Here is a 26,259-nt window from a genome sequence, read left to right on the forward strand (position 1 = left end):
TGCCTCTTTGCACTACTGCCGCCAGCGCGGCATTCTCTTCGTCCATCACCCTCCTACACTCCTCGTCGAACCAGTCGTTCCGTCGAGTTCGCTCCACATAACCGATGACGTTCTCCGCAGCACTGTTGATGGCTGTCTTGATGGTATCCCAACAGTCCTCGAGAGGGGCTTCATCAAGCTTGCCCTCTGCCGGCAGCGCTGCTTCGACCGATTGCGCGTAGTCTGCCGCGACCTCAGTCGACCTGACGTCGATGATGTCCGAGAAGTGCCGGCTGGCTATCAAAACGTGGTCGATCTGTGATTGCGTTTGGTACGGTGATCTCCAGGTGTACTTGTGTGGGAGGCGGTGCTGGAAAAAGGTACTACGTACGGCCATTCGTTTGGAGGTGGCGAAATCGATAAGTCTGAGGCCGTTTTGGTTGGTCAGCTGGTGCGCACTGAACCTTCCAATTGTCGGTTTTAATTCCTCCTCCTGGCCGACCTGAGCATTGAAATCCCCGATGACGATCTTGATATCATGTTTTGGGCAACGGTCGTATTCACGCTCCAGCTGCGCGTAGAATTCGTCTTTATCGTCACCGGTACTTCCGAGGTGAGGGCTGTGCACGTTGATGATGCTGATGTTGAAGAACCGGCCCTTGATTCTCAACCGGCACATTCGTGAGTTGATCGGCCACCACCCGATCACGCGCTTTTGCATCTTCCCCATCACTATAAAAGCTGTTCCAAGCTCGTGTGTGTTGCCGCAGCTCTGGTAGATGGCACAACCATCTGGGTACGTTCGTACCGTGGAGCCCTTCCAGCATACCTCCTGCAGCGCTACGATGTCAAATTTGCGGCTCTTCAATTCGTTGGAGAGCACGTGGGTACTGCCCACAAAATTTAGAGATCGGCAGTTCCATATTCCAAGTTTCCAATCGCTAGTCCCTTTTCGTCGCGTGGGTCTTTGCCGATTTCCATCCGAAATTTGTTGTTCGTTGTTCATTGCTTATGTTTTTTTTGTAGTCACGGGCTCGCAAGGCCCGCAGCTAGCCCCACTATCTCGCAGAAGGACCGTCGTGATGTTGCTGTTTTGGGTCCCGAACACCACCAGGACGTTGTTGCACTCCGCACGCCACCCCTGACATGGAGAACAGACGCGTACGAAGCCCCCTGACTCAGTCTGCATGCGACCAAAGCATCCACCGGGGTTGGGTACCCGATCTCCGCTAAGGTTGCTCGCACCCCAGCTAGCACCACGGGGAGGTAGAGAATCGGAGTTGCAGACAAGAGGTGATATGACCACTACCCGAAGGTTGGGTATATGGGGTCTCGAGTTGCACATTGTCTACCGTTCACTAGCCAAATCGAAATTTATTTTGCATTAATCACTATCGCACAAACTACGCAAAATACGGGCCAATAAATCGCATGATGGCCTCTTACAATCAACACTGTGAAACCATTGACTTTACAATGTTTCGGCAAAAACTCAAACAATATTTTAATTGAAGAAATTTAACTCTTAAGATAAAATTTTGAAGCAGACACTGCTTAAACCTATTCTTAAGGAAATACACATGTATCAAACTAGTCTACGTTACGGTTGATGAAATAAAAAAATAAATTAAAAAAAAATTAAAATTCGATTAACTAAGAAAATAGAAAATCTACTGCCAAAATTAAAAAAAAAACTTCAGTTATAATATAAAATGTTTAAAACGTTAACAATCGTTAACATTAACAATGAAATCAGTATACATTTTTTTAAATTTAAGTTTAGCCTTAATCAGCCTCGATGCTATAACTACATGATGCTATAACTACATATAAAATCCATTTGTTCATTTTCTGCCAAGTTAATGGGAAATCGATCATTGGATTTTTAATACGAAAAAACTAAATTTTAGACATTTTTATCGATTTTGAAAATTGTTTAAAAAAAAAGGAAACCAAAATTGTGTTTACGAGGAAACCATTTTTGAATAAACGAAACAAATATAAGAAAAAACCACATCTATCTATATATATAAAAATGAATTTCTGTCTGTCTGTCTGTCTGTCTGTCTGTCTGTCTATTCCCTATAGACTCGGAAACTACTGAACCGATTTGCGTGAAACTTGCCAGATGGGAATATTGGAGGCAGGGGAAGATTCCTATTATGGTTTGAGACCCCTCCCTCTTTCATGAAGGGAGGGAGGGGCCTTCCAAATAAAAGACAATTTTTTGCATAACTCGAGAACCAATCAAGCAAATGGCATTAAATTTGGCTTGGAGTGGTATTTGGGAACGAGAAATCTATATATATAAAAATGAATTTCTGTCTGTCTGTCTGTCTGTCTGTCTGTCTGTCTGTCTGTCTGTCTGTCTGTTCCCTATAGACTCGGAAACTACTGAACCGATTTGCGTGAAACTTGGCAGGTGGGGTTGTTGGAGGCAGGGGAAGGTTTCTATTATGGTTTGAGACCCCTCCCTCTCTCATGAAGGGAGGGAGGGGCCTCCCAAACAAAAGACTATTTTTTGCATAACTCGAGAACCCATCAAGCAAATGGTATCGAATTTGGCATGGGGTGGTATTTGGGAACGAGGAATATTTCTATTAGTATAAGATACCCCTCCCTCCTCTCAGTGGGGTGATAGGAAGGGGGGAGGGGGGCTACCTTACATTTTTTCATATAACTCGAAAACTAATCAAGATATTGGAACCAAATTTGGCACGGGAAGGTATTATGATACGAAAAATATGTCAATGATTATTTGAGACCCCTCCCTCTTTACAGTTAAAAGGGAGGGGGGGCTCTTTCATATTTTTTTTACATAACTCAAAAACTAATAAAGCAAATGGAACCAAATTTGGCATGGGAAGGTATTTGGATACGAAAAATGTTTCTATGATTATTGAAGACCCCTACCTCTTTCCAGTAGGAAAATATAAAGGGGGGAGGGGCCCTTTTTTAGTTTTTTACATAACTCAAAAACTAATCAAGCAAATGGAACCAAATTTGGCATGGGCGGATATTTGGGAACGTGACATATTCTAATGATTGTTTGAGACCCCTTCATTTTTCCAGCGGGGAGAAAGGAAAGAGGGAGGGAAGTTTCATACAATTTTTATTGCATAGCACAAGAACTACAACAACAAATGGAACCAAATTTAGCATGGAATGATATTTGGGTACGAGAAATGCTTCTATGAATATTTCGTATCCGTCACTCCTTCGAAAAGGGGGAGAGCAGGTCTCCCTTACAATTTTCAGTATAACTGGAGAGCTGATCCAGCAAGTTGAACCATATTTGGCATGGGAGGGTATTTTGATACGAGAAATGTTTCTATTGTAAATTGAAGCCCCGCCCCGTTTCCATACAATTTTTTTTGCATAACTCGAGAATGAATAGAGCAAATGAAATGAAATTTGGTATCAAAAAGTATTTGAGAACAAAAAATATTTTTATGAATATTAAGTTCTCACTCCTCCATTCAATGGGGAGAACGGAAGGGGGATTGTACTTCCTTTCAAGTTTATGCATAACTCAAGAATTTACAACGCAAATAAAACCACATTTGCCATAGGATGGAATTTGAACACGAGAAATTTGTTTATGTCAAACAATTCCTTTTTTGCAGTGGGATGCTAGAATTGGGAATAAAGGAAGGAAAGAGAAAAGCTTACACTTAACTTTTTTTTTCGAGAAATGGACAAAACTTAACATGGAAAATCATTTTGGTATGATTCTATGATTATCTGACACACCATCCTCTTTTCAGTGAGTAAGTACATAGGAGGAGGAAGGTGAGCCCAATACAATTTTGTTAGCATTTGTTCTCAAATTATGCTAACGAAGCCAACAAATGGAAACAAATATGGCATGAAAAGGTACTAGGTTACGAGATATGTTTCTACGATTGTTATAGACCCTTACGCTTTACAGTGTAGAGAGGAGAAGAAAGGAGTGGGTTCCATATAAATTTTTTAGCTTAAATCCAGAATATATCAAGCAAAAACAACCATATTTTATAAGTTGGATTGTTTGCGTACGATTTATTTGAGACCCTCCTTTTTTAGGGCGAAGCTTAAAGAAACAGATTAAAATTATCAGATCTTTAACACAAATTTATAGATCAAGATTCAGAATATTAGTTTCAGTTATTTTTGGATTGCAATCCGAAACTCCAGCTACAGCTTATGCGGTTGCTTATGCATTATGTTATAATTTGATTTAAAATAATGTCAACAAAACAATAAAAATTTAAGTGAATTCTGAATATATCATCCGATTTTGAAAGGTGTAGCAAAGCACACCGGGTCAGCTAGTCTATATATATAAAAATGAATTTCTGTCTGTCTGTCTGTCTGTCTGTCTGTCTGTCTGTTCCCTATAGACTCGAAAACTACTGAACCGATTTGCATGAAACTTGGCAGGTGGGGGTATTGGAGGCCGGGGAAGGTTCCTATTATGGTTTGAGACCCCTCCCTCTCTCAATAAGGGAGGGAGGGGCCTCCCAAACAAAAGATAATTTTTTGCATAACTCGAGCACCCATCAAGCAAATGGTATCAAAATTGGCATGGGGTGGTATTTGAGTACGAAGAATATTCCTATGAATATTAGGTACCCCTCCCTCCTCTCAGTGGGGTGATAGGAAGGGGGGAGGGGGGCTACCTTACAATTTTTCATATAACTCGAAAAATAATCAAGATATTGAAACCAAATTTGGCACGGGAAGGTATTGGGATACGAAAAATATTTCAATGGTTATTTGAGACCCCTCCCCCTTTTTTGTAGAAAGGGGGAGGGGGCCTCTTTCATATTTTTTTACATAACTCAAAAACTAATTAAGCAAATGGAACCAAATTTGGCATGGGAGGGTATTTGGATATGAAAAATATTTCTATGATTATTTGAGACCCATCCCTCTTTCCAGTAGGGAGAAATAAACAAGGGAGGGGCCTCTTTTATAATTTTTTACACAACTCAAAAACTAATTAAGCAAATGGAACCAAATTTGGCATGGGCGGGTATTTGGGAACGTGACATGTTCTAATGATTGTTTCAGAACCCTTCTTTCTTCCAGTGGGAAGAAAGGAAAGAGGGAGGGGAGTTTCATACAATTTTTACATCATAACTAAAAAACTACAACAGCAAATGGAGCCAAATTTGGCATGGAACCATATTTGGGTACGAGATGTGCTTCTATGAATATTTGGTATCCCTCACTCCTTCAAAGAGGTGGATGAAAAGGGGGAGGAAAGGTCTCCCTTACAATTTTCAGTATAACTGGAGAGTTGATCGAGCAAATTTAACCATATTTGGCATATGAGGGTATTTGGGTTCGAGAAATGTTTCTGTAATAAATTGAAGCCCCACCTTTTTTTCAGCGGAAAGATATTGAAAGGGAAGGGGGAGCTTCCATGTAATTTTTTTTTGCATAACTCGAGAATTTATCGAGCAAATGAAACCAAATTTGGCATCAACAAGTTTCTGAGTACGAAAAATACTTTTTCTATGTGCAACAATTCCTTTCTTGCAGTAACATGATAGAATTGGGAATATAGGAAGGGAAGAGGAGGCTATCATTTAACTCTTTTTTTACAAAATCCGAGAAATGGACAAAACTTAACATGAAAAATCATTTTGGTATGATTCTATGATTATCTGACACACCATCCTCCTTTCAGTGATTAGGTACATAGGAGGAGGGAGGTGAGCCCAATACAATTGTGTTAGCATATGTTCTCAATTTATGCTAACGAAGCCAACAAATGGAAACAAATATGGCATAGGTATGATAATTAAAAATCACGACCTGCATTCAGAGGGGGGTGAAGGTAAGGACAGGGGAGGGGCTCTCTTATCAGTTCTTCAGCATAAATCCAGAACATATCAAGAAAAAACAACCATATTTTATAAGTTAGATGGTTTTCGATTAATTTGAGACCGTCTAGACAGCTTCAAATTATCAGATCTTTAACACAAATTTATAGAGCGAGATTTTGAATATTCTTTTAAGTTATCCTTGTGTTGAAATTCGAAACTCCAGCTGCAGCTCTCATTTTATAGCGATTGCTTATAAATTATGTTATAAATTGATTCAAAGTAATGCCAATAAAACAATAAAAATTTGAATAATTTAGGAAATTTCATTTGATTTTGAAAGGTGTAGCAAAGCACACCGGGTCAGCTAGTATTTCTATAAATATCAGGTACCCCTCCCACCTTTCAGTAGGGTGATAGGAAGGGGGGAGGGGGGCTACCTTACAATTTTTCATATAACTCGAAAACTAATCAAGATATTGTAACCAAATTTGGCATGGGAAGGTATTTGGATAAGAAAAATATCTCCATGATTGTTTAAGACCCCTTCCTTTTTCCAGTAAAAAAAAGAGGGGGCCTGTTTTTTAATTTTTTACATAACTCAAAAACTAATAAAGCAAATGAAACCAAATTTGGCATGGGAGGGTATTTGGATACGAAAAATATGTCTGTGATTATTTGAGAACCCTCCCTCTTTCCAGAAGGAAGATATAAAGGGGGAGGGGTCCTTTTATAATTTTTTACAGCACCCAAAAACTAATTGAGCGAATGGAAACAAATTTGGTAAGGGAGGATATTTGGATACGTAAAATATTTTTATGATTATTTGAGACCCCTTCTTCCTTGCAGAAAAAACATATAGAGGAAGAGACCTTTTTTATATTTTTTTAAATAACTCAAAAACTAATAAAGCAAGTGAAAAGAAAGGAAAGAGGGAGGGGAGTTTCATAAAATTTTTGCTGCATAACTCGAGAACTACAACAGCAAATGGAACCAAATTTGGCATGGAACGATATTTGGGTACCAGAAATGCTTCTATGAATATTTGGTATACCACACTCTTTCAAAAAGGTGAATGAGGAGGGGTCTCCCTTACAGTTTTCAGTATAACTGGGGGGTCTATCTGTCATGGAAAAGTATTTCGTTACGTGATATATTTCTACGATTGTTATAGACCCTTACGCTTTACAGTGTAGAGAGGCGAAGAAAAGGGGGGGCTCCATATAAATTTTGTTGTAAAGCTTGAAAATTTATCAACATATGGAACTATAGTTGATATAAGAGGATTTGATTATATGAGAAGTATGATCACGAGTTTCATTCAGCAGGGGGTGATGAGAAGGACAGCGGGGCTTTTTTTCAGTTTCTTAGCATGAATTCAGAACATATCAATCAAAAATACACAGAAAAATTTTTTTGCTGTAAAATTACAGCAAATATCCTGTAACAAAAAGGAGCAGGACATTTGCCGTAATTTTACAGGTCGAAAAAAAATTACAGGTCCTTTATTTTACAGTAAGCAAATCAATAAATGGCTCCTTCAAAATTACAGGCCGGTAAATTCGGTTCATTTTTTTTTATTCTTTGTATATATTCCAATTGGATTTTCAAAAATAATCAAACGTTCAAATAAACAGTTTTTGAATTATCCTTTTTATTTTCTTCAATTCATTTTAAGGCAGATAAAAAAAAAATACAATTTTCACTACACTTCCGGCATTGGCAAAACACAATCCACAAGCACTATTCTGCGTTTCGTTTTAGTCGCCAAACCGATTTTGGATTACTTTTTCTGCCAGTTGGAAACCCGCAAACGGCTACTTGTGGAATAGAGGGTCAAAACTTAGTCCAAAAGCCATCTTGGTTTGGATGTGGATGTTTGGAGAAGAATCATTCGGGCAAACCCTTGAGCTGGATGATGTTATACTTCGCTCTTATTTGCTGTAAAAAAAAGGAAAACGTTAGATTTCTAATCAGGTCTTAGTTGTATTTAAGAAAAAAAAAACAGCTTATTGTTGATGATAAGTTATTTTCTTTCAAATACTATCAATTTCCATCAGCAAAATTAATTAAATCCATGCACAACGAAATCTGATTGTTTGCAGCTGGTAAATAAAAAAAACGATTCCTCACTCACCTGGAATGCTACGTCTTCTGGATGAAAATATGATTCTGCTCCACCCTGATGGCGGAAAATTCTGGCTTCCGTACAACTTTTGCGGAGCTTTTCGGAACCGACAGCTTAAAATGTTTTCCGACTGGCGATGATATTTCACAGATCCCCGGTGCTTGTGAAAACTGCGGCGAATGAACAAGAAACGGATGTTAGTTTCTGGCTGGTGGCAATTTTTTTTTAATATTACTTACGGCATAATTGCGGACATGATTATCTGCTTTGCCCGGACAGCGGTCGTCCGAACTGTGCTGCATGTGTTCCTAAACAGCACGATCCGGATGATTTTTGCACCTTCCGCTTCGACATCCGTGGAATCCTTGTAACTGCAAAACACTGTTTTGTCATTGCAGCTGATGGTCGCCAAATTGACAACATTGTTGTTTCCCGAATCTGCGAAAACGATAAAGCACCTAACCGATCGCCCGACGGTGTTATTTTGTTGTTTGTGGAGCAACTTCTGGATTTGCTCCGGCACGAAACAAACACGTGAATCAAAACAAAATAAAACGGTACGCGCTCTCATTTTGACGTTTATGCACAAAACTGGGATGCCAGGCACACTTTTCCTAACGAATAATTGAAAATTATTGGAAGATACGTAATTCGACGACAAGTAATTTTGGTTCGACCTGTAAAACTACAGTGCATGTCCTGCTCCTTTTTGTTACAGGACATTTGCTGTAACATTAAATGATTTTTATTGACGTTTAAACTAACCAACTGAAAGTTACGTGTTTTTTTTAAATTACAGGTTGTTTGTTTTAAAGGCAACTATTTTCAATGACACGTAATATTCATTATTTTTTTCTGTGTAACCATATTTTATAAGTAAGATTGCTTGCGTAAGATTAACTTGAGACCCTACCAGCTCAGGGCAAAGCTTAAAGAAACAGATTAATATTATCAGATCTTGAACACAAATTTATAGATCAAGATTAAAAAAATTAGTTTCAGTCATCTTTGTATTGCAATTCAAAACTCCAGCTGCAGCTCTCATTTAATAGCGGTTGCTTTTGAATTTCGTTATTATTTGATTTAAATAATGCCAACAAAACAATAAAAATATGAATAATTTCTGAAAATATCATATATTTTTGAAGAGTGTAGCAAAGCACACCGGGTCAGCTGGTATTGAATAAAAATTTAGAACGGGCTCACCAAAGCAAAGGGGAATATTGACCTCGAACGGTCCAGGGCACAGAATAGCTTTTACGATGGTCAGTGCTTTTACTGTCGTTAAAACCTTAGCTAACGTTACTTGCACCTATACCCGTTGTTCGACACTTGACCATTTCTTCCAGGTATCAACAATTCTTGGCTCAGATGGACCAGGTGATGTTGGGGAGACTGTCGGGTGCGCTCCTTCAAAGGATTCGACTCTAAAGGGTGAATTTGTCTTCGAGTTGACCAGTACTATAAAAACTTCGATATTCGATAATTCTTTGAAAACTTCACAAATTTTCAAATTTTGAAATTGCAATTCTTACTTTCAGAAAAAAAGCGCGTCTGGTTTGTTTTTCCACAGCCTACCAAGTCCCAATCTCTAGCTTTTATTTTTTCCGAATAACTAATCGCCCATTTGTTTTCTCCCCTCGATTAGTGTTCCACCGTACTTGACAAAAACAAACACAAATCGTCGCCAGTGTATTGCGTACTCCAGTGTATACCTCACTCACTCACACGCTCTCTCGCAACTCTGGCAAAATTATCGGTGGGCCACCGTCCGTAAGCAGAACTCCACCAGGTCAAAACCAGTGCAACACCGGCCGAATAAACAAACAGTTTGACAGCACCTAGTGGTGCACCAGTGCAACACTAGTGCAACACTCGGCATAAACAAATACAGTATAAGCAACCTTTCATTTTTTTTTCTTTTCTTCTTCTTCCTCCTTCTGTTCGAAGTTGTCATCTGACAACTTCTATTTTGTGGCCTAGTTTCTTAGACTATATGGCCATTTCCATACGTTGTCAGCAAGACAGCTATCCATATTGCTTGGCAACGGGTCGATTATGTGTACAAGTACCTTAGTGTTTTATTGCTCATAATTTTAAATTAGTTTTTTGGACAAAATCAGTAACTTCTTTGTATAGCTCATTGTCGTTACATTTCAGTAAATCAGTTAGACATGACATGACATTGTTAAATTTTGGACAAAATAGTATCGTGTGTTCTGCAGATTCTGGGGACTGACAAATGTTACAGTCACCATCGTCTTCGATTTCCATGATATTCAGCCAAACTCTCGAGTATTCGTGCCCTGTGAGGAGTCGGTTCATGAGGCGAATTTCGTGTCCTTCAAGATCCTTTTTGTGAAACCACGGTGTAGGCAAGTATTCTGGGTAAACCTTTCTGAATGTTTTCCCTTTCAGAGTGCCTTGTGCGTCGCAGTACTCTTCGTACCATCTTTTTGTTTCTACGAGCTTCTGTTCTTCGAACTTGTTGAACGCATCTTTCAAAAATATTTGGTTTTCCAAAACTGGAGCAGTGTCAGACAGTCCAATGTTGGCCAATGCATCAGCAATATCGTTTCCTTCAATGTTGATGTGGCTAGGAATCCATTGAAAAGCAGTGCCAAAACGCTGTGCTATCTCTAGAATTTCTACAATCAGAGCATGTTCTTGCAAGTCATCGAACGTGTTTACAAGGATGGTATAGTGTATATAACTGCTTTCGGTATTTGTTGATCCTCTATACACTTCATGGCTATTCTGATGGCAATAATTTCGGCAGACGTGTATTTGTTTCGTCGTTTAAACGGTAAAAGTATCTAGTTTTAGCATATTCAGTGTATATGCCAACCGAACAAATGTTATCTTTTTTTTGAGGCGTCCGTGAAGATTCTCCTACGTCGACTGTATATTTTGTGCAAAGTGAACAAAACCACTTGTTTCTTAACTTTTGGGCTGATATTCTGTTTAATGTGTGTTCAATGGAAGTTAGTCGAAACAGGTTAAAATAGGTCGAAACAAGTAGGAATGGATTTTGACAGTTGGTAATCGGTCTCTTTCCAATTGACTTCGATCGTTTCAACCCAAGGGTAACAATAATAAATTATGGTTGGGCTCAAAATGCAGAGTTTTCAGCATAATTCTTGTTAAAATTGATTCATAATCTGCAGTATGCCAACAACAGATAAGTTTGGCAACCAAAATGTTACCCTATTTCGAGTCTGTTATGGGGTGAAGTGTTTAATTTCGGGAACCACACTGACGTTCTGGTTCCAAAAATTTGGTACGGTACGTTTGTATGCGATTTGACAGCTGGTTCAGTCCTCTGTTTCAACCAGGTCGTCCGTTGAACATACTTACACCAATACTAATGCGTGTTTTGTGCGTTTTACACACGAATTTCTAGACAGACCGAAACAGCTCACGGGAAAATTTAGGTGCGTTTCGTAACGGGCTAGAAAACAAGCGTATCTGGATTCCGAAAATTTGGTAAGTTTGGTGGTTTAAAATACGATTGAAAATTGATGGCTTTCTGGTGAAATTTTTGCAATATTAAGTTTGACTGATCGATGGTTTGTCCGGGAAGGGTACCGGGATGGTGGCTTGAAGTGCAGGGATTGTTTTAACTTTGGAATAAACAGGTGATGCTTGTTTTTTTTTTTGCACATCGTCAGAATAAATCCACTTCCGATACGACGCTGAAGACGGATCGCGGCAAGCGGTTTGAGTTTTTGCTGAAGCAGACGGAAATTTTCGCTCACTATGCAAACCGAAAGAAGAACGAATTGAGCAGTAGCAGTCCTCCGGCCAAACCGAAAGCCAACGGAACCAAGAGCAAACGGGAGAAGGCACCGTTGATTAGCGAAGATCCGGGAGAATAAGTGTTTTTAAATTTTACATTAGGATGATTCAAATTTAAATTAACCATAACTTACATTTCAGTCACCGTCACCGGAAAAAGGAACAGGAAGAGGATGAGGAGCTGCTGGCTAAGGCGACCATCAAGGCCAAAACGGGGTTCCGTTTCGAAGCGTAGCCACCGTACATCATGTTCGGCGAGATGCGAGACTACCAGATCCGTGGTTTAAATTGGATGATTTCGTTGTACGAAAACGGAATCAATGGTAATTTTGCCAATGAGATGGGTTTGGGAAAGACGTTGCAGACGATTTCTCTGCTTGCTTATTTGAAGAATTTTTGGAATAACCCGGGACCCCATATTGTCATTGTTCCGAAATCGACGCTGCAGAATTGCTGGTGTTCCCGTCCGTTCACTGCTAAGGCTAGAACAGGTTGAATCAATGCCATGGACGTAAGCCCGGATCTTAGGAAAATTGGACATGCTCCATCAGGAAGACGTCAGAAACGAAAAAAGAAAATAAAAGCCGGTTGGGACCCGTGGGTAGGTTTCAAAGTATCTAACTAGCCCGAAAACTGCTCAAAACCGGCTGGGGGAACATCATTTCTCTGATCATTCATTTTTTTCATCAACTTTTTATTTTTATTCCAGATGCTTCGACTCAAAGTGTGCCTCCTACCCTTATCGCCACTGCTGCTCAACTGAATGCAATCGACCTGCTGGAGTCGATTGATTAATATTTATCTGGCTCCCGGTTGGCGTTCTTGGTAGGTGTTGGCCATCGGGGAACGCTTCGGCTCGTCCAGGACGTAGCCAACTTCATCCTTTCTCCGCGCAACTGATACAAGCTGAACATCACCACCAGGGAGGCTAAGAGCAGACCGACCACGGTCTTCCCAATGATTGCCGCTAGGATGTTCGCCTGCGCAACAGTTCATTCCTCCATGTTGGCGTTCATTATTAGAACGCAGCTGCCGTACGGATGCTTACTGTCGTGCCCGTCCGTCGGTTTAATGTGCTTGGTCTGGTTCAGATCCAGGCCGTCCCTGAAGCAACTGGATCTACCGATCGAGAAAATTTATTTATTTGGAAGATTGTGAAATTTCAATAAAAATCTTAATAAAATGCTATATGAATCTTTTTTTAAATACTAGAAATCCGAAAGTCAAATACACATATTAACAGACATACAAATCTATAGTTTTTGTCAATGCTACAAAAAAAAATATTTGTGCATTTTCTCAACCAAAAATTTTATTATTTTTGGTCGAAATTTGATTATTTTTACAATATATTTTCTGCGTGTTCTAGATTTCTGAAACCAACCCGCTTCCTATCATATAGTCTTGAATCGATTATTCACAGCGTAGAGTACCCCCGCATACTAAAAAACTATATCTCAAACAGTATTTACGATACATCAACAGCTTCAGAAAAAGTAACTGTCTTTGTAAATGTAGCTATTATATTAAACCTTAGATCGACAACGATAAGAACGAAACATGAACGTTCATGTGGAAAAGTGATGGTATCTGGTACGGTGAATAAATAATATGAACGATTTACTTCAATTTCTCTATAATGTAAAATTGATCTCAAACCGTTACCCATAGCGTCCATAACTTACGTCAAAAATAAGCCGAAACGCGGATCAGAGCTGCCAGCCCGCATAAATAAGGATTGTAGCGAAATGATTTCCATAAAAGTCAAACGACGATTTGATGAAGCGTAAACAAACTTTAAGCAAACAGTTATAGAAATTGTAAATTATATTCCTTTAAACGTGAATTCCGAATTGATTGTATTTTAAATATGTCGTTAGGTTATGTAATTGTTAAAAACTGTTAAAACCGTTGTATGGAAAAACTATTATACAAACAGTTAGTTTAAGATCGAAAATTTGCTTTTGGAAATCATACCACGTTCATCAAACTATTACTGTTATAGTTTTTCCTTAAAGTTATGCTGTAACGAAATGTTTACAGTAATGGTTTAGTTGCGATCTGTCACATCGTTCTTCCAACATTATTCATACTTTTCTCTAAAGCATTCCTGAAGCACGCATACATGTTTCCTTCTTGCAAAAATGAAAAAAACATATTATAAGGTTTTTAAAACAATCATTTTTATTGATTTCTTCGTTCTGATTTCACAATTTCACATTATTCGTATTCGTATCTTGAAACGGCAATTGGCAATGTTGGGCAATACGCTTCCGGTGATAGAAATGCGAAGAGGGTTTAGATCCCAATGGTTCCATTGCAATATTCTGCAGGAATGGTAAAAACGCCAACGGGTCATGTCCCAGATGTTTCGAACACCGCCAACGTATTGCAACGGAGCTGGACCGGCTTTACGCTTTTGATGATTTCGTTGCTGGAATGCAAAATTCCTCCTAATGGGGCGATTTTTGGTCGCCATTAAATTTCCTCTCTGTTTAGTCGACAAGTATCTGAAAGTGAAATACGTTGATAAAAGAACCGAAATGTAGTGAAGAATTATAAAACTTACCAGATTAGTTTTGTAATTAGTTCCTTCTCTTGCAAGATTCGAAGGCGAAAAACAAATTCCTCGCGGCCGGCGGCAGCAAAACGAATGACAACACCGTTTGGTTCAGAGATGCCAGGTTCACAGTTTTATCAATATTTGCACAGATATTAAAATGCGAAATTTTCATGTATATATTTTAGGTGATCAAGATGTTTATGTGTAATTATTAGGAATGTTATAAAAATTTAGATGAGCTAATAACTCAATTTAGAAGCTCCGTTCAATTCCAATCGATCCAATTTGAATCGAAAATTTAATTAATTTAAGTGCAGCATTTCCCGAATAGCCAAGATCGTGGTATTAATATAACCGAACAATGGTATTCAATTCAACGATAAACTTCATCCTTATTTCTAAATCCTAGTCAACCACTCAAAACTTTGAAATAACAGTGTTATTCTTGTGAATAATATTGTTACAACATTTTTCATGGTAAAAAGAAAATCCGAACGATGATAAACATTAGCCCTTTTCACACATTTATAATTTTTCGTGTAGAGAGAAATTTTCATAAACGCACGCCATTTTGTCGGATGATTTTGTCGCGTTTCTGCAATCGTTCGAGCAAGCTCTGACGTATGGAATTTAAGTGACCGCAATTCCGGTTAGTATATTTATTGTGCGTTTAAGTTTTTGAAATTAATTTGAAAATATTTTTTTCCAGAGGCAGATGGACCAGAAGGGAAAACGAAAGACCCGGGATGGACTAGATGGAGATGTGCCGTAGAAGGAGCCCTTCCTCTCCTCAATACGCCGTGCAAATGGTGAAAGAAAAAAAAATAGTGGTTAAGTGAGTGTATCATTATAGTGTGTTAATAAAACAATTTGAAAAATAAAAGTATTGGAAACAGTACAAATTTTTTTTTACAATTTTTTGGAAAGAAAGCTTTAAAAAACTAATCCTAACCATGAAATTTCACGGTTACGAGAGCTTTTTACATATTACGAATAAACATAGAAGTTCATCGTGGTTCATCGTCCTTTAAACCATAAAAATTCAATGAAAAACGATGAATATTACAGTTTTCGAGAAAGAACTGGAAGCTGTAATAACGATAAACTTCATATTTTTGTGTTCTAAACTGTATGGGAAAAAGTTCATTTTTTCATTGTTAAGTTGCTTAACAACCCCCTTTTTTCATGGTAATTTTGGCCAAAACCATAAATACCATAAATACCACCGAAAACAATGAGTTTGACAGTGAAATCATGGTTCGATGTATCGTGATATTCATGGTGTCAACCATAAAATCCACAGCAGAGTGAAAATGAAATTCATGGTTTTTTCATAATGTTTTTCTATTCGGGTTGGAATGCTTGCTTTCAATTCCTTATGACTCGTATTTTACTGATTAAAATGTGATATAATGTGAATTTTGTATTTTATTATATTTCAAGACGCATCTATGCATACAAGGACGAACAATTAGTGGTATGAATAAGGTTTAGCAATTGCTTCGGTAGCTTTTACTTAGCTCGAAATCAATCAAAGCAAAAGTCCAAAGCATTTGCTTAGTTTGGTATGAATAAACATTTGCTTAGCGGATGTGTACTAAAGTCTTAGAACATAGCTTTTGCTTCGAAAAATAGAGCTATCCAACCAGCAGAATCTGAAGTTTTCTATAGTAAAATGAAAGAAGACGGTCAGAAAATTGAAAAGTACGGCTAGAGTAGCCTTGAAGTCGACGAAACGGGTGGTGGGTGTGAGAACGAGCGGAATTTTTTTGTTAATGCGTGCTTGTATGTTGATGTTTAAAGAAAAATGAATACATACATATTCGAATATTGTCAAACGAAAAACGACATAACTTTAATATTTATCTCTCACACATGTATTTGGATCGGGATACTCCGATGTATAAAATAATAGGCAATAGGCCCGCTTTAAATTTAGATATTTTTTTTAAATTTTAGAATTATAAAAAAATTATATAAAAATGAGAGATCTGTATTATGTTTTAAATTTTTACAATTTATTTCTAACTTTGAGCCAATTGGGACTTCTTCCACGATAGCCGATTTTTTTTTATTTGAAATATTTACTAATTGATTTGTTTATTTTCATCTTAGACGAATGATTTTATACAACGACAGGAATATGAAAAAAGTTGGGTTATCACCTCGACTTTCTTTACCCATGTTGAAAATGCCTTTTTGAATTGTTTTGAAGTGAAATATTGCTGATTTGATAAATTCATGACGTTATTAAAGAATTTTTTATTGGAAAAGTCTGCTACCGAGCATGCTTAGAAAATAAAGCAATTGCTAGGAGATTGGTCGGGCAATTGCCTCAGATTTGAGCTTTATTCATACCAAACTAGCTTGTTCTAAAAGTAAAAGCTCCTGACTGAGAAAACAGCTGTCAAAAAAACTTTATTCATAACAACCGAAGCAATTGCTTTAAGCGACTGCTCGACTGCTCGATTCAGTTTAGCAAAAGCAATTACTAGGTTTTTTTCATACCACCCAATGTACTAAAATTGAGAAGAAACGCTTTGAATTATCTTGCATAATGGACTTTAAGATATTTAAAAAGCATAGCGTAAAACTATAACTAAACCACGTTTAGGATAATGTTGCTTCCAACCCGCATAATCAAATACCGTACACTTAATCGTCTAAATTATTTGCTTCTGATTACGTTAATCGTCCCGATTTATTTTGCGACTTTGCTTATGGTGTCTTTGCTTGGAATGATAAAAAAAGATTTCTGAAAGATACGATTAATGATCTCAGATCCATTGAATACTCGCGCATCTGAACGTAATGTGTCTTCGCTGCTGCTGTGACGTCACATTTGAAAAAATAACACGAGGCTTCTCGTACGGTTCCGGAAAACCCCTCAAGTTTGGCCAGAGAAAGCATGAATGACCATAATTGTACCGCAAAATAAGCGCACCGAGGCCACAAGCAACGCAAGCAGTGAAGGTAATAGTAAATAAATAGTTTAGTTTAGCGAAAATTTTAATTTTTTTGTACCTTTCGTACAGCTCCGTACAAACTCCAGAGCAGTCCCGTCGTCGAACAACACTGGACCGGAACAATTAGCACCACAACAACAAGAGCAGTAAACATGACTCTGGCGGAGAAAATATAATCACTCGTCCACTTCCTTGACTACGATTGCGACCACAGACAGCAGTCGCTACCGATCGTCCCGCCATCCCCACCATCCGCGGCAGCAGAAGCACCACCAAATCAACTTCAAATATCCGCCGGAAGCGTTCCCTCTCGTCACTACCCGATTTCCGCTGAAAGAGCTGAAAGTATAGTTAATTTTTCTACCCCACGGCAGAAGAGCACCCGGCAGCGAAAGTGGCTCAAGCAGCGGTAACAATTGATCAGAGTGGATGGTGCCTCCCGAAAGGAACGTGGTAAAAAGCCCAACATTTTCGTGTGATTGCGAATACGATTCTCAAATATCCAGTAAAAGTGAAACCTGGGCTCGTTTGATTATCAGAGAAGCCCAGTGCAAGGAGGCGGACAGTGCTGATCGAAAACGCAACAGCGCTGAAGCGGAAATCAGCGAGTATGTTAGCGGTTACGCAGTTTATTTCGATGGCCAATGACCGGATTCCAACTAGCATCGAAAATTACAGGCGGAAACAGGACATTTTAACGCAGCTCTGGAGGTAAGTTCCACCATTCCTTATTGGTTAAATGTTTTTTAGATTTTTCTTTGTTTTGCAGGTTCTAAATGTCAGCAGGCGGAACCACAACAACGACCACCACCACTTCACAAACATCAGTAGCAATGTGTGGTGGAAATATAATCACATCGCTTGTCCAGTTCCTCAGCCACTATTGGCTGAGGCAAAGCCAGCCGTCACTGATCGTATCACCATCATCACCACCCGCAGCGGCAACAGCAGCACCACCAAATCTAACAGCAAACATCCGCCGAAAGCGTTTCTCATATTACCCCACTTGCCATAAGTAGTCATCTCGCACGGCGGAAGGGGCTCAGTTTTCGACCCGGATGCGAAAAACAAAGAAAGGTTTCTTGAAATCGGCAAGGTATATTTCCAGTTTTATTTTATCTGGAGCAACTAAAAAATTTCACAATGTTTACAGGAAATTGGAACTCTGCCGAACAATAAATATCAACGAGCGAATGGCCGCAAACCAATTGGAATCCGTGGATTATCTGCATCATTGAATAGACTCATCTGGCCACGGATCACTGGAACAATTGAGCGAAGATTTGCAGAAAGTTTCTCGGGACGCTTGCAGCAGGGTTCTGAGCTGCAAGAGCGTATATGATCGGAAAAAATTACCGATTGCTGCTCTGCGTGGAAACATTACAGAAGCTATGAATGACAACCCGGTGGTATTGATTCGTGGATGTAGTAAGACTAGTCTGTGGTAAGGCGGTCCAGATTGCTGAGATTACTGGAAAATTGCATGAACTCTGGACAGAGTGCTAATTGGGATATTTGCGTAACACATCCTGGAAGCATTAGCGTCATCAGTGTTGCAGAACGTATTGCAAACGATAGATGCGAGAATTTAGGTGAGGCCTTTTCGAAAGTTTCCGTTGGACATCGGTCAACATCGCCCGATGGCGCACCAAAAACCATCAGCAGAAAATTTTGAATATGTTGCTATGTTGACTGATTTTAGGGTAAGATATCAAACACAATATGTTCAATATTCCATCATTTCTTAACAAAATCCATTTTTTGCAGATATGGTTCAACAATCGCGAATGTAGTTAAATGCAGAATTTTCTTTGTGTGGATGAAAATGTCTTCAGATGTCGACACAGCGAGCCAAATGCCAATCGGCAGCTTCTGGGTTTAATTGCAAATTGAATATGACCATGAGATTTTTCTATGTAGGACTGAACCCGAATGTGGAACAAGGCATACCGTAAATAGTCTTAATTCATTTTGCCGAATGTATCCATTTCATTATACATACTTTGTTAGTAAGAGGGGAAGCCGTAATAGTCGTGGCGACTCAATTGTTAGCATTCAAACTACATTCGAATAGAAAAGGGAACCCTTAGGGATCACTTCCAAGATCAGTTTTTCGTCAGGGTTTCAGAAGATCTAAAACAAAACATTTTTTTAAGAATTATTTTTATATCATAATTACCTTAAAATTAAGAAATGTAGCCTATAAGGAGGATTGGAGTACTTTTTCTGTACCAAACATGTGTTAAATTATCAAAATACGCCGATTTTGGCTGTGAAGAATAAGGGCCTGAAACGGTAAAATAATGTAATTATCAAATGCCATACTCTAAGAAATAAAATAATATTTAATGCATTTTAACACGAATCGATTTCTTTTGCTCTATAAATCGTAAAAAGATCTGTTAAAGATACATGGTATCATTCTAAACAGTTGGAATAGATTATATAACAACGATTATATCTATCGTTTTGCTACATTTTCTAGAAAAATCTCTCTAGAAAAAAGCAAAAAAATGAATCGTTTCTTTACTTAACAACCCGTTCCCTGTATCGTTATTTGTGTCTAAACGATTCCATTTGATGAAAAAACGATTATACTAATCGTTCATTTATAATTCAAAAACGATAAAGGGAATCTTATGGGTGTCTCGGGAAGAAGATAATGGAAATCGTTCTTGTATAATACTGCTCCATGCGGGAAGTTCAATTATTGTCGTTGAAACTCTCTAAATGACGTTTAAGAAGAGAAGATATTTGAAAGATATTTTCATAAATATATACTGATTTTTTTGCAAACCATCTGGCATCTCTGACCGGGCGTTTCGTTCATTTTTGACGCTGGTTTGACAGAAGAAATGAATGGTAAGGGGAACGGTTCGAGATCATTTTTACGATTCAAGTAAATTTGAAGAAATCGTTCATACCATTCTATAACTATTCCAGATACCATCACGCTTTCATATGAACGTCCATGCAGCGTTCTTATAGTTATCGAAGTAACGTTTGAAAGAACAGCTGCAATTACAGAGACAATCACTTTTTCTGAAGCCGTAGATGTATCGTTTAAACTGTTTGAGCTATAGTTTTTTAGTATGCGGGAGGTGATTTTGCCCAAAATCAGCATACATTTATGAGAATATCTATATAAAACATTTTCATTAATAATTAAGAATATAAATACCAAGCAGCATTATAAGTTCAAGACGGTCCAATGAATCCAAATTTCAAGTTTTAGCTCAGCTTATTCAACGTCCTATGAATTGAGTTTAACGTATTACATCTATTAATAAATTATATAGAGATGTCAAGCGGTCGTTTAAACCCTACAAACTTAAGTTAAAAAACATTTCTTTTTTTCATTATTTTTTATGTAAAATATGTATATTTTGATAACTACCCCCTACCTCTGATTAAAATAAGGGGTGAAATTATGAATCTTTTTCGATTCGAGTTTTACTCGAATCGAATTAGAATCGGTATTACCTATCTCGTTCGAGTTCTAAATTTTAACGTACTAAATTTCGAGTAAATCGGGTAGTTGGTCATCTCGAAACGTTCCATTCGAATCGAGCTCGTTCAAGACCGGTAATGCCAAAGTCGGTCGAATCGAACGAAACTCGATTGTTTCGAGTTCCATAATCCCGCCCAAGGTTATGCGTGAACGGACCAAGCTACTTTTGAAATGTATGAAAATATTTCAGAAAAAAAGGCAAAGATCATGTTTGCTTGTTTGTTTTTATTTCATAAATTTATCATGAAATGATTTGATATCATAAAACTCAAGTTTGAATTTAATATTAATAAATTGTAAATATATGTATATTATTTTATATTCAAAAGAGATAGATCTAATTAAATATGTTAGCATGAATCATATGTAAGAACATGATCTCAATATCTGGAGTAATAATTTTTTAAGGTTCTTATATGATCACAGAGATATAACTGTCGATGAAATTAGCGAACACATTAAAAAACTTTGTTCTGAAAGAATCGATTTGTTGGCACCACTGTCCACAGACGAAAAGTTTACGCTCAGAAATTCGGAATCGCGGTGCATTCTAGCCGTCCGGTATCGCTCGATTTCATAAATTCATCTTCAAAAGTATGGTGTAAAATCTATAAACCGCGAAACATAAATTGCAAAACATTAGGTGAGTTGTATAAATTTTCATTATTTTCAGTTGTTTTCACCGTATCTCGCACCGTACTACACATCGAGGAAATGGCGGCTGAAAACTCGCCCCGCTGGGGGGAAATTTTGCATTCCAGCAACGAATCAATCAAGTGCGTCCGGCCGGTCCAGCCCGGCTGGTGGTGTTTAAAACTCCTTCGACCAGCCCCGTTGGCCTCGCGTGCAGAATATTCCAAAAGAAAAGGAACTTTGCAATGGAACCAATCGGATCTCAACCATCATCGCATTTCTCGCACCGGAAGTGTATTAAATGGCCCTACATTGCCAATTGCCTTTTCAGGAGGATATGGTATGAATATTGTATATGTGATGTTTGAAATTGTGAAAACACAACGAAAAAATCAATAAAAAGTGTTGTTTTCAAAACCTTAGATTCCGTGTTTGCGGCCGCCGACTATGAGCTTCAACTCCAGAAGCAGGCCGCCACGGAGCGCGAGCCGTGGGCCTTGGAGAGGTAACGGGATCGCACGGGATCCAACTCCAGCAACGAGCATCGCCGAAGCCAGGACCCGCCGGATAGTTCACGCTCGTAGCAGCAGCAGTTTATTCGTGGCCCCATGAGGCCAGGCATTGACTTGGTAATCATAAGCTCCGGTACGAATACCGTTTCCGTTTTTATTATTGAAAATAAATGTATTTTTATTGAAAATAAATATAAGCTTAAAATTGATAAGAATTTTTCATTTGGTATGAGACCTTCCCAAAATTCCGTTTTTGAGCTAACACACATACATACAAGCGATTTTTTCGTGTGCACTAATACATTTACACAAAATGTAAACAAACCAAGCTTGCGTTTGTGTGCGTAAGCTGTCATTCAGAGTCGGGAAATTCATTTCAAGTAGAATCGGTTGGGCCATTGGAATGCTTGAATTCAATGGGAGGAATGCTTGAAAAATGCTTGAAATCCAAGCACTCTTTCAAGCATTCCAAGTATTTATTTTGTTAAGCGGGAATTTGCGAAGAATGGAATTCGAGTGTCCTGACTGTTTCTCTGTGGTTTTAGTATCATTAGCCTAGTTTCCCTTCAAAGTGTCAGCTTCCTACAGCTATTTAAATGCTACAAAAATATATACAGTAAGATTTAAAAAAAAAGAAGCAGATTTTGGAAGTTTATTTTCCATTCAAATGAATCTATGAGGTACCCCGGGTCAAGTGCAAACGTCTTTTGCCGCACAGCACAGGATTAATTGCAGGAAGAGTTAGCACAGCGACAATCCCACCGACTCTAAACACACAGAACCGACTGCCGACTGAATCCAAACAGAGCACTTGAAATGGCGAAAACGAAACAAAAACATGCTCTCTGTCTGACACACACGCTGCATGTGTTAGTGTGGTAGAAATGAATCCTGCTTTCGAGCTGGATCGGTTTCGACTAGTTTCGATCGATTTCAACTTGCTCCGTTGAACAACGACCAGACCTGTTTCTTTCGACCAAAACATGAGCCCATTGAACAACGACCACTTGACAGAAACTAGTCGAAACCATGATGGCTCTAGTATGGTGATCTCATATGCCAAATCGCCATTCCGCCATATTGAAAAAAGTTTTGACAGCTGGCTTTAGTGTTTACGAAAAAAGGGGTCCAGGGATGCCAGGTGTTAGAGATAAAGAATCATATGGCAAAAAAGTGTGTGTATGTGCACAAGCTAATCGTAAACGAAAGATCAAAAGATTTAAAACCGTACTGGGGTTTAGTTTATTTTATTATATTTAAATTGAGTTTTCGGAAAAAAGCAATGATATGAGTATATTCAATTAATTAATTTGTATTCTAATCACTTTTTTTTAATAAAATTACAATACAGTTCGGTCTTTTCGTATGTTCCGAAAAAGAAAAACTTTTCATTGACCGTTATGATAGAAAGGATCTTAAAGGGTGGAATAATCAACCAAAACCCTGTACCGGATGTTGCTTGCTCCTTATTGTTGTTACCTTATCCAAAGAGCTATTTTGATTCCCTCCAATCGAAAAGCGTTGGATGAAAATAAAAGTAAATCGGTTCTGCTAAAGGAATGCTATAAATTCTGCTATTGATAATTTTCATGATTAAATGATAAACGATTTTATGATTCGAAATTTTATTTTCAAATAACTGTTGCATCATGTAAATACCCGCATGAAGCAGTATCATACCATAACGATCCCCATTATCTTCTTCCCAAGACACCCAAAAGATTCCTTGTATAGTTTTTGGATTACAAATGCACGATTAGACTAATCGTTTTTTCATCAAATGGAATCGTTTAGACACAAATAACGATCCAGGGAACGGGTTGTTAAGTAAATAAACGATTCATTTTTTTGCTTTTTTCTAGAGAGATTTTTCTAAAAAATGTAGCAAAACGATAGGTGTAATCTTTGTTATATCATCCACTTCGACCTTTGAGAACGATACAATGTATCTTTAAAAGATCTTTTTAAGATTTGTAGAGCAAAAGAAATCGATTCGTGTTAAAATTAATTAAATGTTATTTTATTTCTTAACGAATGGCATTCCATAATTACACTATTTTACCGTTACAGGCCCTAATTTTTTGCAGGTCCTAACTCAGCGCTATTTGTTATTTCAACACGAATTTTTCGATTTTATACAGAAAAATTACGTCAATCAAACAAGCAGATCTTGGAATTGATCCCTAAGCAGTCTTAAGATTTACATATAATGATATACACACTACCAAAAAAATCTGGAAAATTACATCACATATGATGTAAATAAAAAGAAGCATCATATATGACGGAACTTTCAGTGCCAGTTATATATTACACGCCTGTAATATTATGCAGCGTGTAGTATGAAAGTGATGTAAATTTTAAAGCTACTGAATTCAGGAAAAATCCTATTGGAATTCGTTTTGTTTACTTTTTTATTGACCAGATTCAATGGAGTTTTTTCATCTTTTTATAAGAAACAATCTTTTAATAATAAATTTCATTTACTTTATCAATCTACAAACAAATTTTAATGATTCATTAATTTTAAAAGGCACTTTCACCACCTTTCAATTTCTTTCGAAGTACCGGATCTAAGCATGCAGAGTAGTGTTGGGCCGCTTCCAGAACCACTTCCGCTGCCGCTTCTTTTCGGAGATATCCGGAACCAACGATATCGATGGACTGAGAAGCTAACTGCTTTAACAAAATACTTAGGATCAAGACTTGACTAAACACTCTGTTTACATTTGTGTTCCTGTTTTTGACAGTTTTTATTTTTACATGACATTATCGCGTTCAGTGTAATGTAATATTAAATAAACTCCATGGCTCCATTTGTAAAATTACAGCATATATGATGTAACGAAAAAAAAGCATCACATATGAAGAAATTTTCAGAGCGAGTTGAATATTACACGTCTATGAATTTCAACAGACGTTTAAAATTTGTAAGACATGTAAATATTTAAGACGTGTAATATTTAATTCGCACTGAAAATTCCGTCATATGTGATGCTTCTTTTTATTTACATCATATGTGATGGAAATTCACATAAAATAATCGCGTTCCGTGTCAGGTAATATTCATGTCATTAGAATTCAGTGCTATTATGGATTCAACTTTTTTCAATCCATAAATTTACATCAATAAATCGCGTTCGATGTCAGGCTTTTCAATTTCAGTGTTGTTAAGGATTCAGATTTTTTTTCTGTGTAGCTGTCAAATTTCGGCTCCTCCTCCGCATCCAACCCTCGTCTACTTTTTGCCAAAGTGAGACCACCATCTCTAGATCTTATTATGGTCGAAACCAATCGCTTCTCACGATTGAATGAAGCTTTAGTTAGCGTTATTCCGCAGACACCATATACCCAGACTGACCACTGAAGGCTGATTTTGGCGCGTTTTCCGCAGCGCTATCTACGGGTTATCGTGAAACTAACGGCCACTTACACAAAAGGATTTTTTTTTACACAAACATAACTATTATTGTGTATATATTGAAACGCTATTAATATATCACGCACACATTTGCATTGTGCTATTTGTTTTTTTTAATCTAGAGATGAACACGGTTGTTTTTGATTACCTACTTTTGATTAAAAAAAAAAACACGGTATGGTTAAAAAAACCACTAAAAACCATTTTCGAATTAGAGCGCATTAACCGAATGTGGTTAAAATTCAACCATAAAGCTTATAAAAAATACATCGACTTCAACAACATTTGTAATTTGACATTTATTTACTTTAGCGTTACAACGTTACAATTACTTTCATAATTTATGTTACATTGGTGGTATGTTTGACATTAGGAAACTCACTTAGAACGATGTGTGAAGAAACTCATATCTCAAACACACCACAGTACATATCCTGCAACACTGTGTTCATGCTGTTTTCAGTCCCTGGTTGACTTACTAGTCGATGATTTAATCAAACCAATTTTATTTTTGAGCGAATGAAAACTTGAGATTTTTCGCTCCACTTCCTTATTGAGTTGTGGTTGAAAAACAACCATTTTCTGACAACTCCAGTGTGGTCCTGGTTGAAAACCACACACTGTGAATTCACAAGAAGAATCCATGAGATCAAAAAATGAATTATGCCTTATTGCGTTGTGGTTGAAAAACAACCATTTTCTGACAACTCCATTGTGGTCCAGGTTGAAAACCACACACTGTGAATTCACAAGAAGAATCCATGAGATCAAAAAATGAATTAAGCCTTATTGCGTTGTGGTTGAAAAACAACCATTTTCTGACAACTCCATTGTGGTCCAGGTTGAAAACCACACACTGTGAATTCACAAGAAGAATCCATGAGATCAAAAAATGAATTAAGCATTATTGCGTTGTGGTTGAAAACCAACCATTT

The 26,259-nt window shown here is 37.7% G+C and overlaps 2 long non-coding RNA genes across 2 annotated transcripts; one reads left to right on the forward strand and one right to left on the reverse strand.

Moving 5' to 3' along the window:
- Positions 1-7,422: 7,422 nt before the first annotated feature.
- Positions 7,423-8,483, reverse strand: LOC129749981 (uncharacterized). The gene is made up of 3 exons (XR_008738240.1): positions 8,160-8,483; positions 7,930-8,090; positions 7,423-7,733 (listed from the first exon to the last, which is right to left on the reverse strand). It is a non-coding gene; the product is annotated as an uncharacterized LOC129749981 (long non-coding RNA).
- Positions 8,484-9,676: 1,193 nt separating this feature from the next.
- On the forward strand, positions 9,677-12,822 carry LOC129749991 (uncharacterized). Its single transcript, XR_008738243.1, has 3 exons — positions 9,677-12,041; positions 12,110-12,319; positions 12,428-12,822. It is a non-coding gene; the product is annotated as an uncharacterized LOC129749991 (long non-coding RNA).
- The last annotated feature ends 13,437 nt before the right edge of the window (positions 12,823-26,259 follow it).

This window comes from Uranotaenia lowii, chromosome 1 (genome assembly GCF_029784155.1).
Source record: "Uranotaenia lowii strain MFRU-FL chromosome 1, ASM2978415v1, whole genome shotgun sequence".
NCBI lineage: Eukaryota > Metazoa > Arthropoda > Insecta > Diptera > Culicidae > Uranotaenia > Uranotaenia lowii.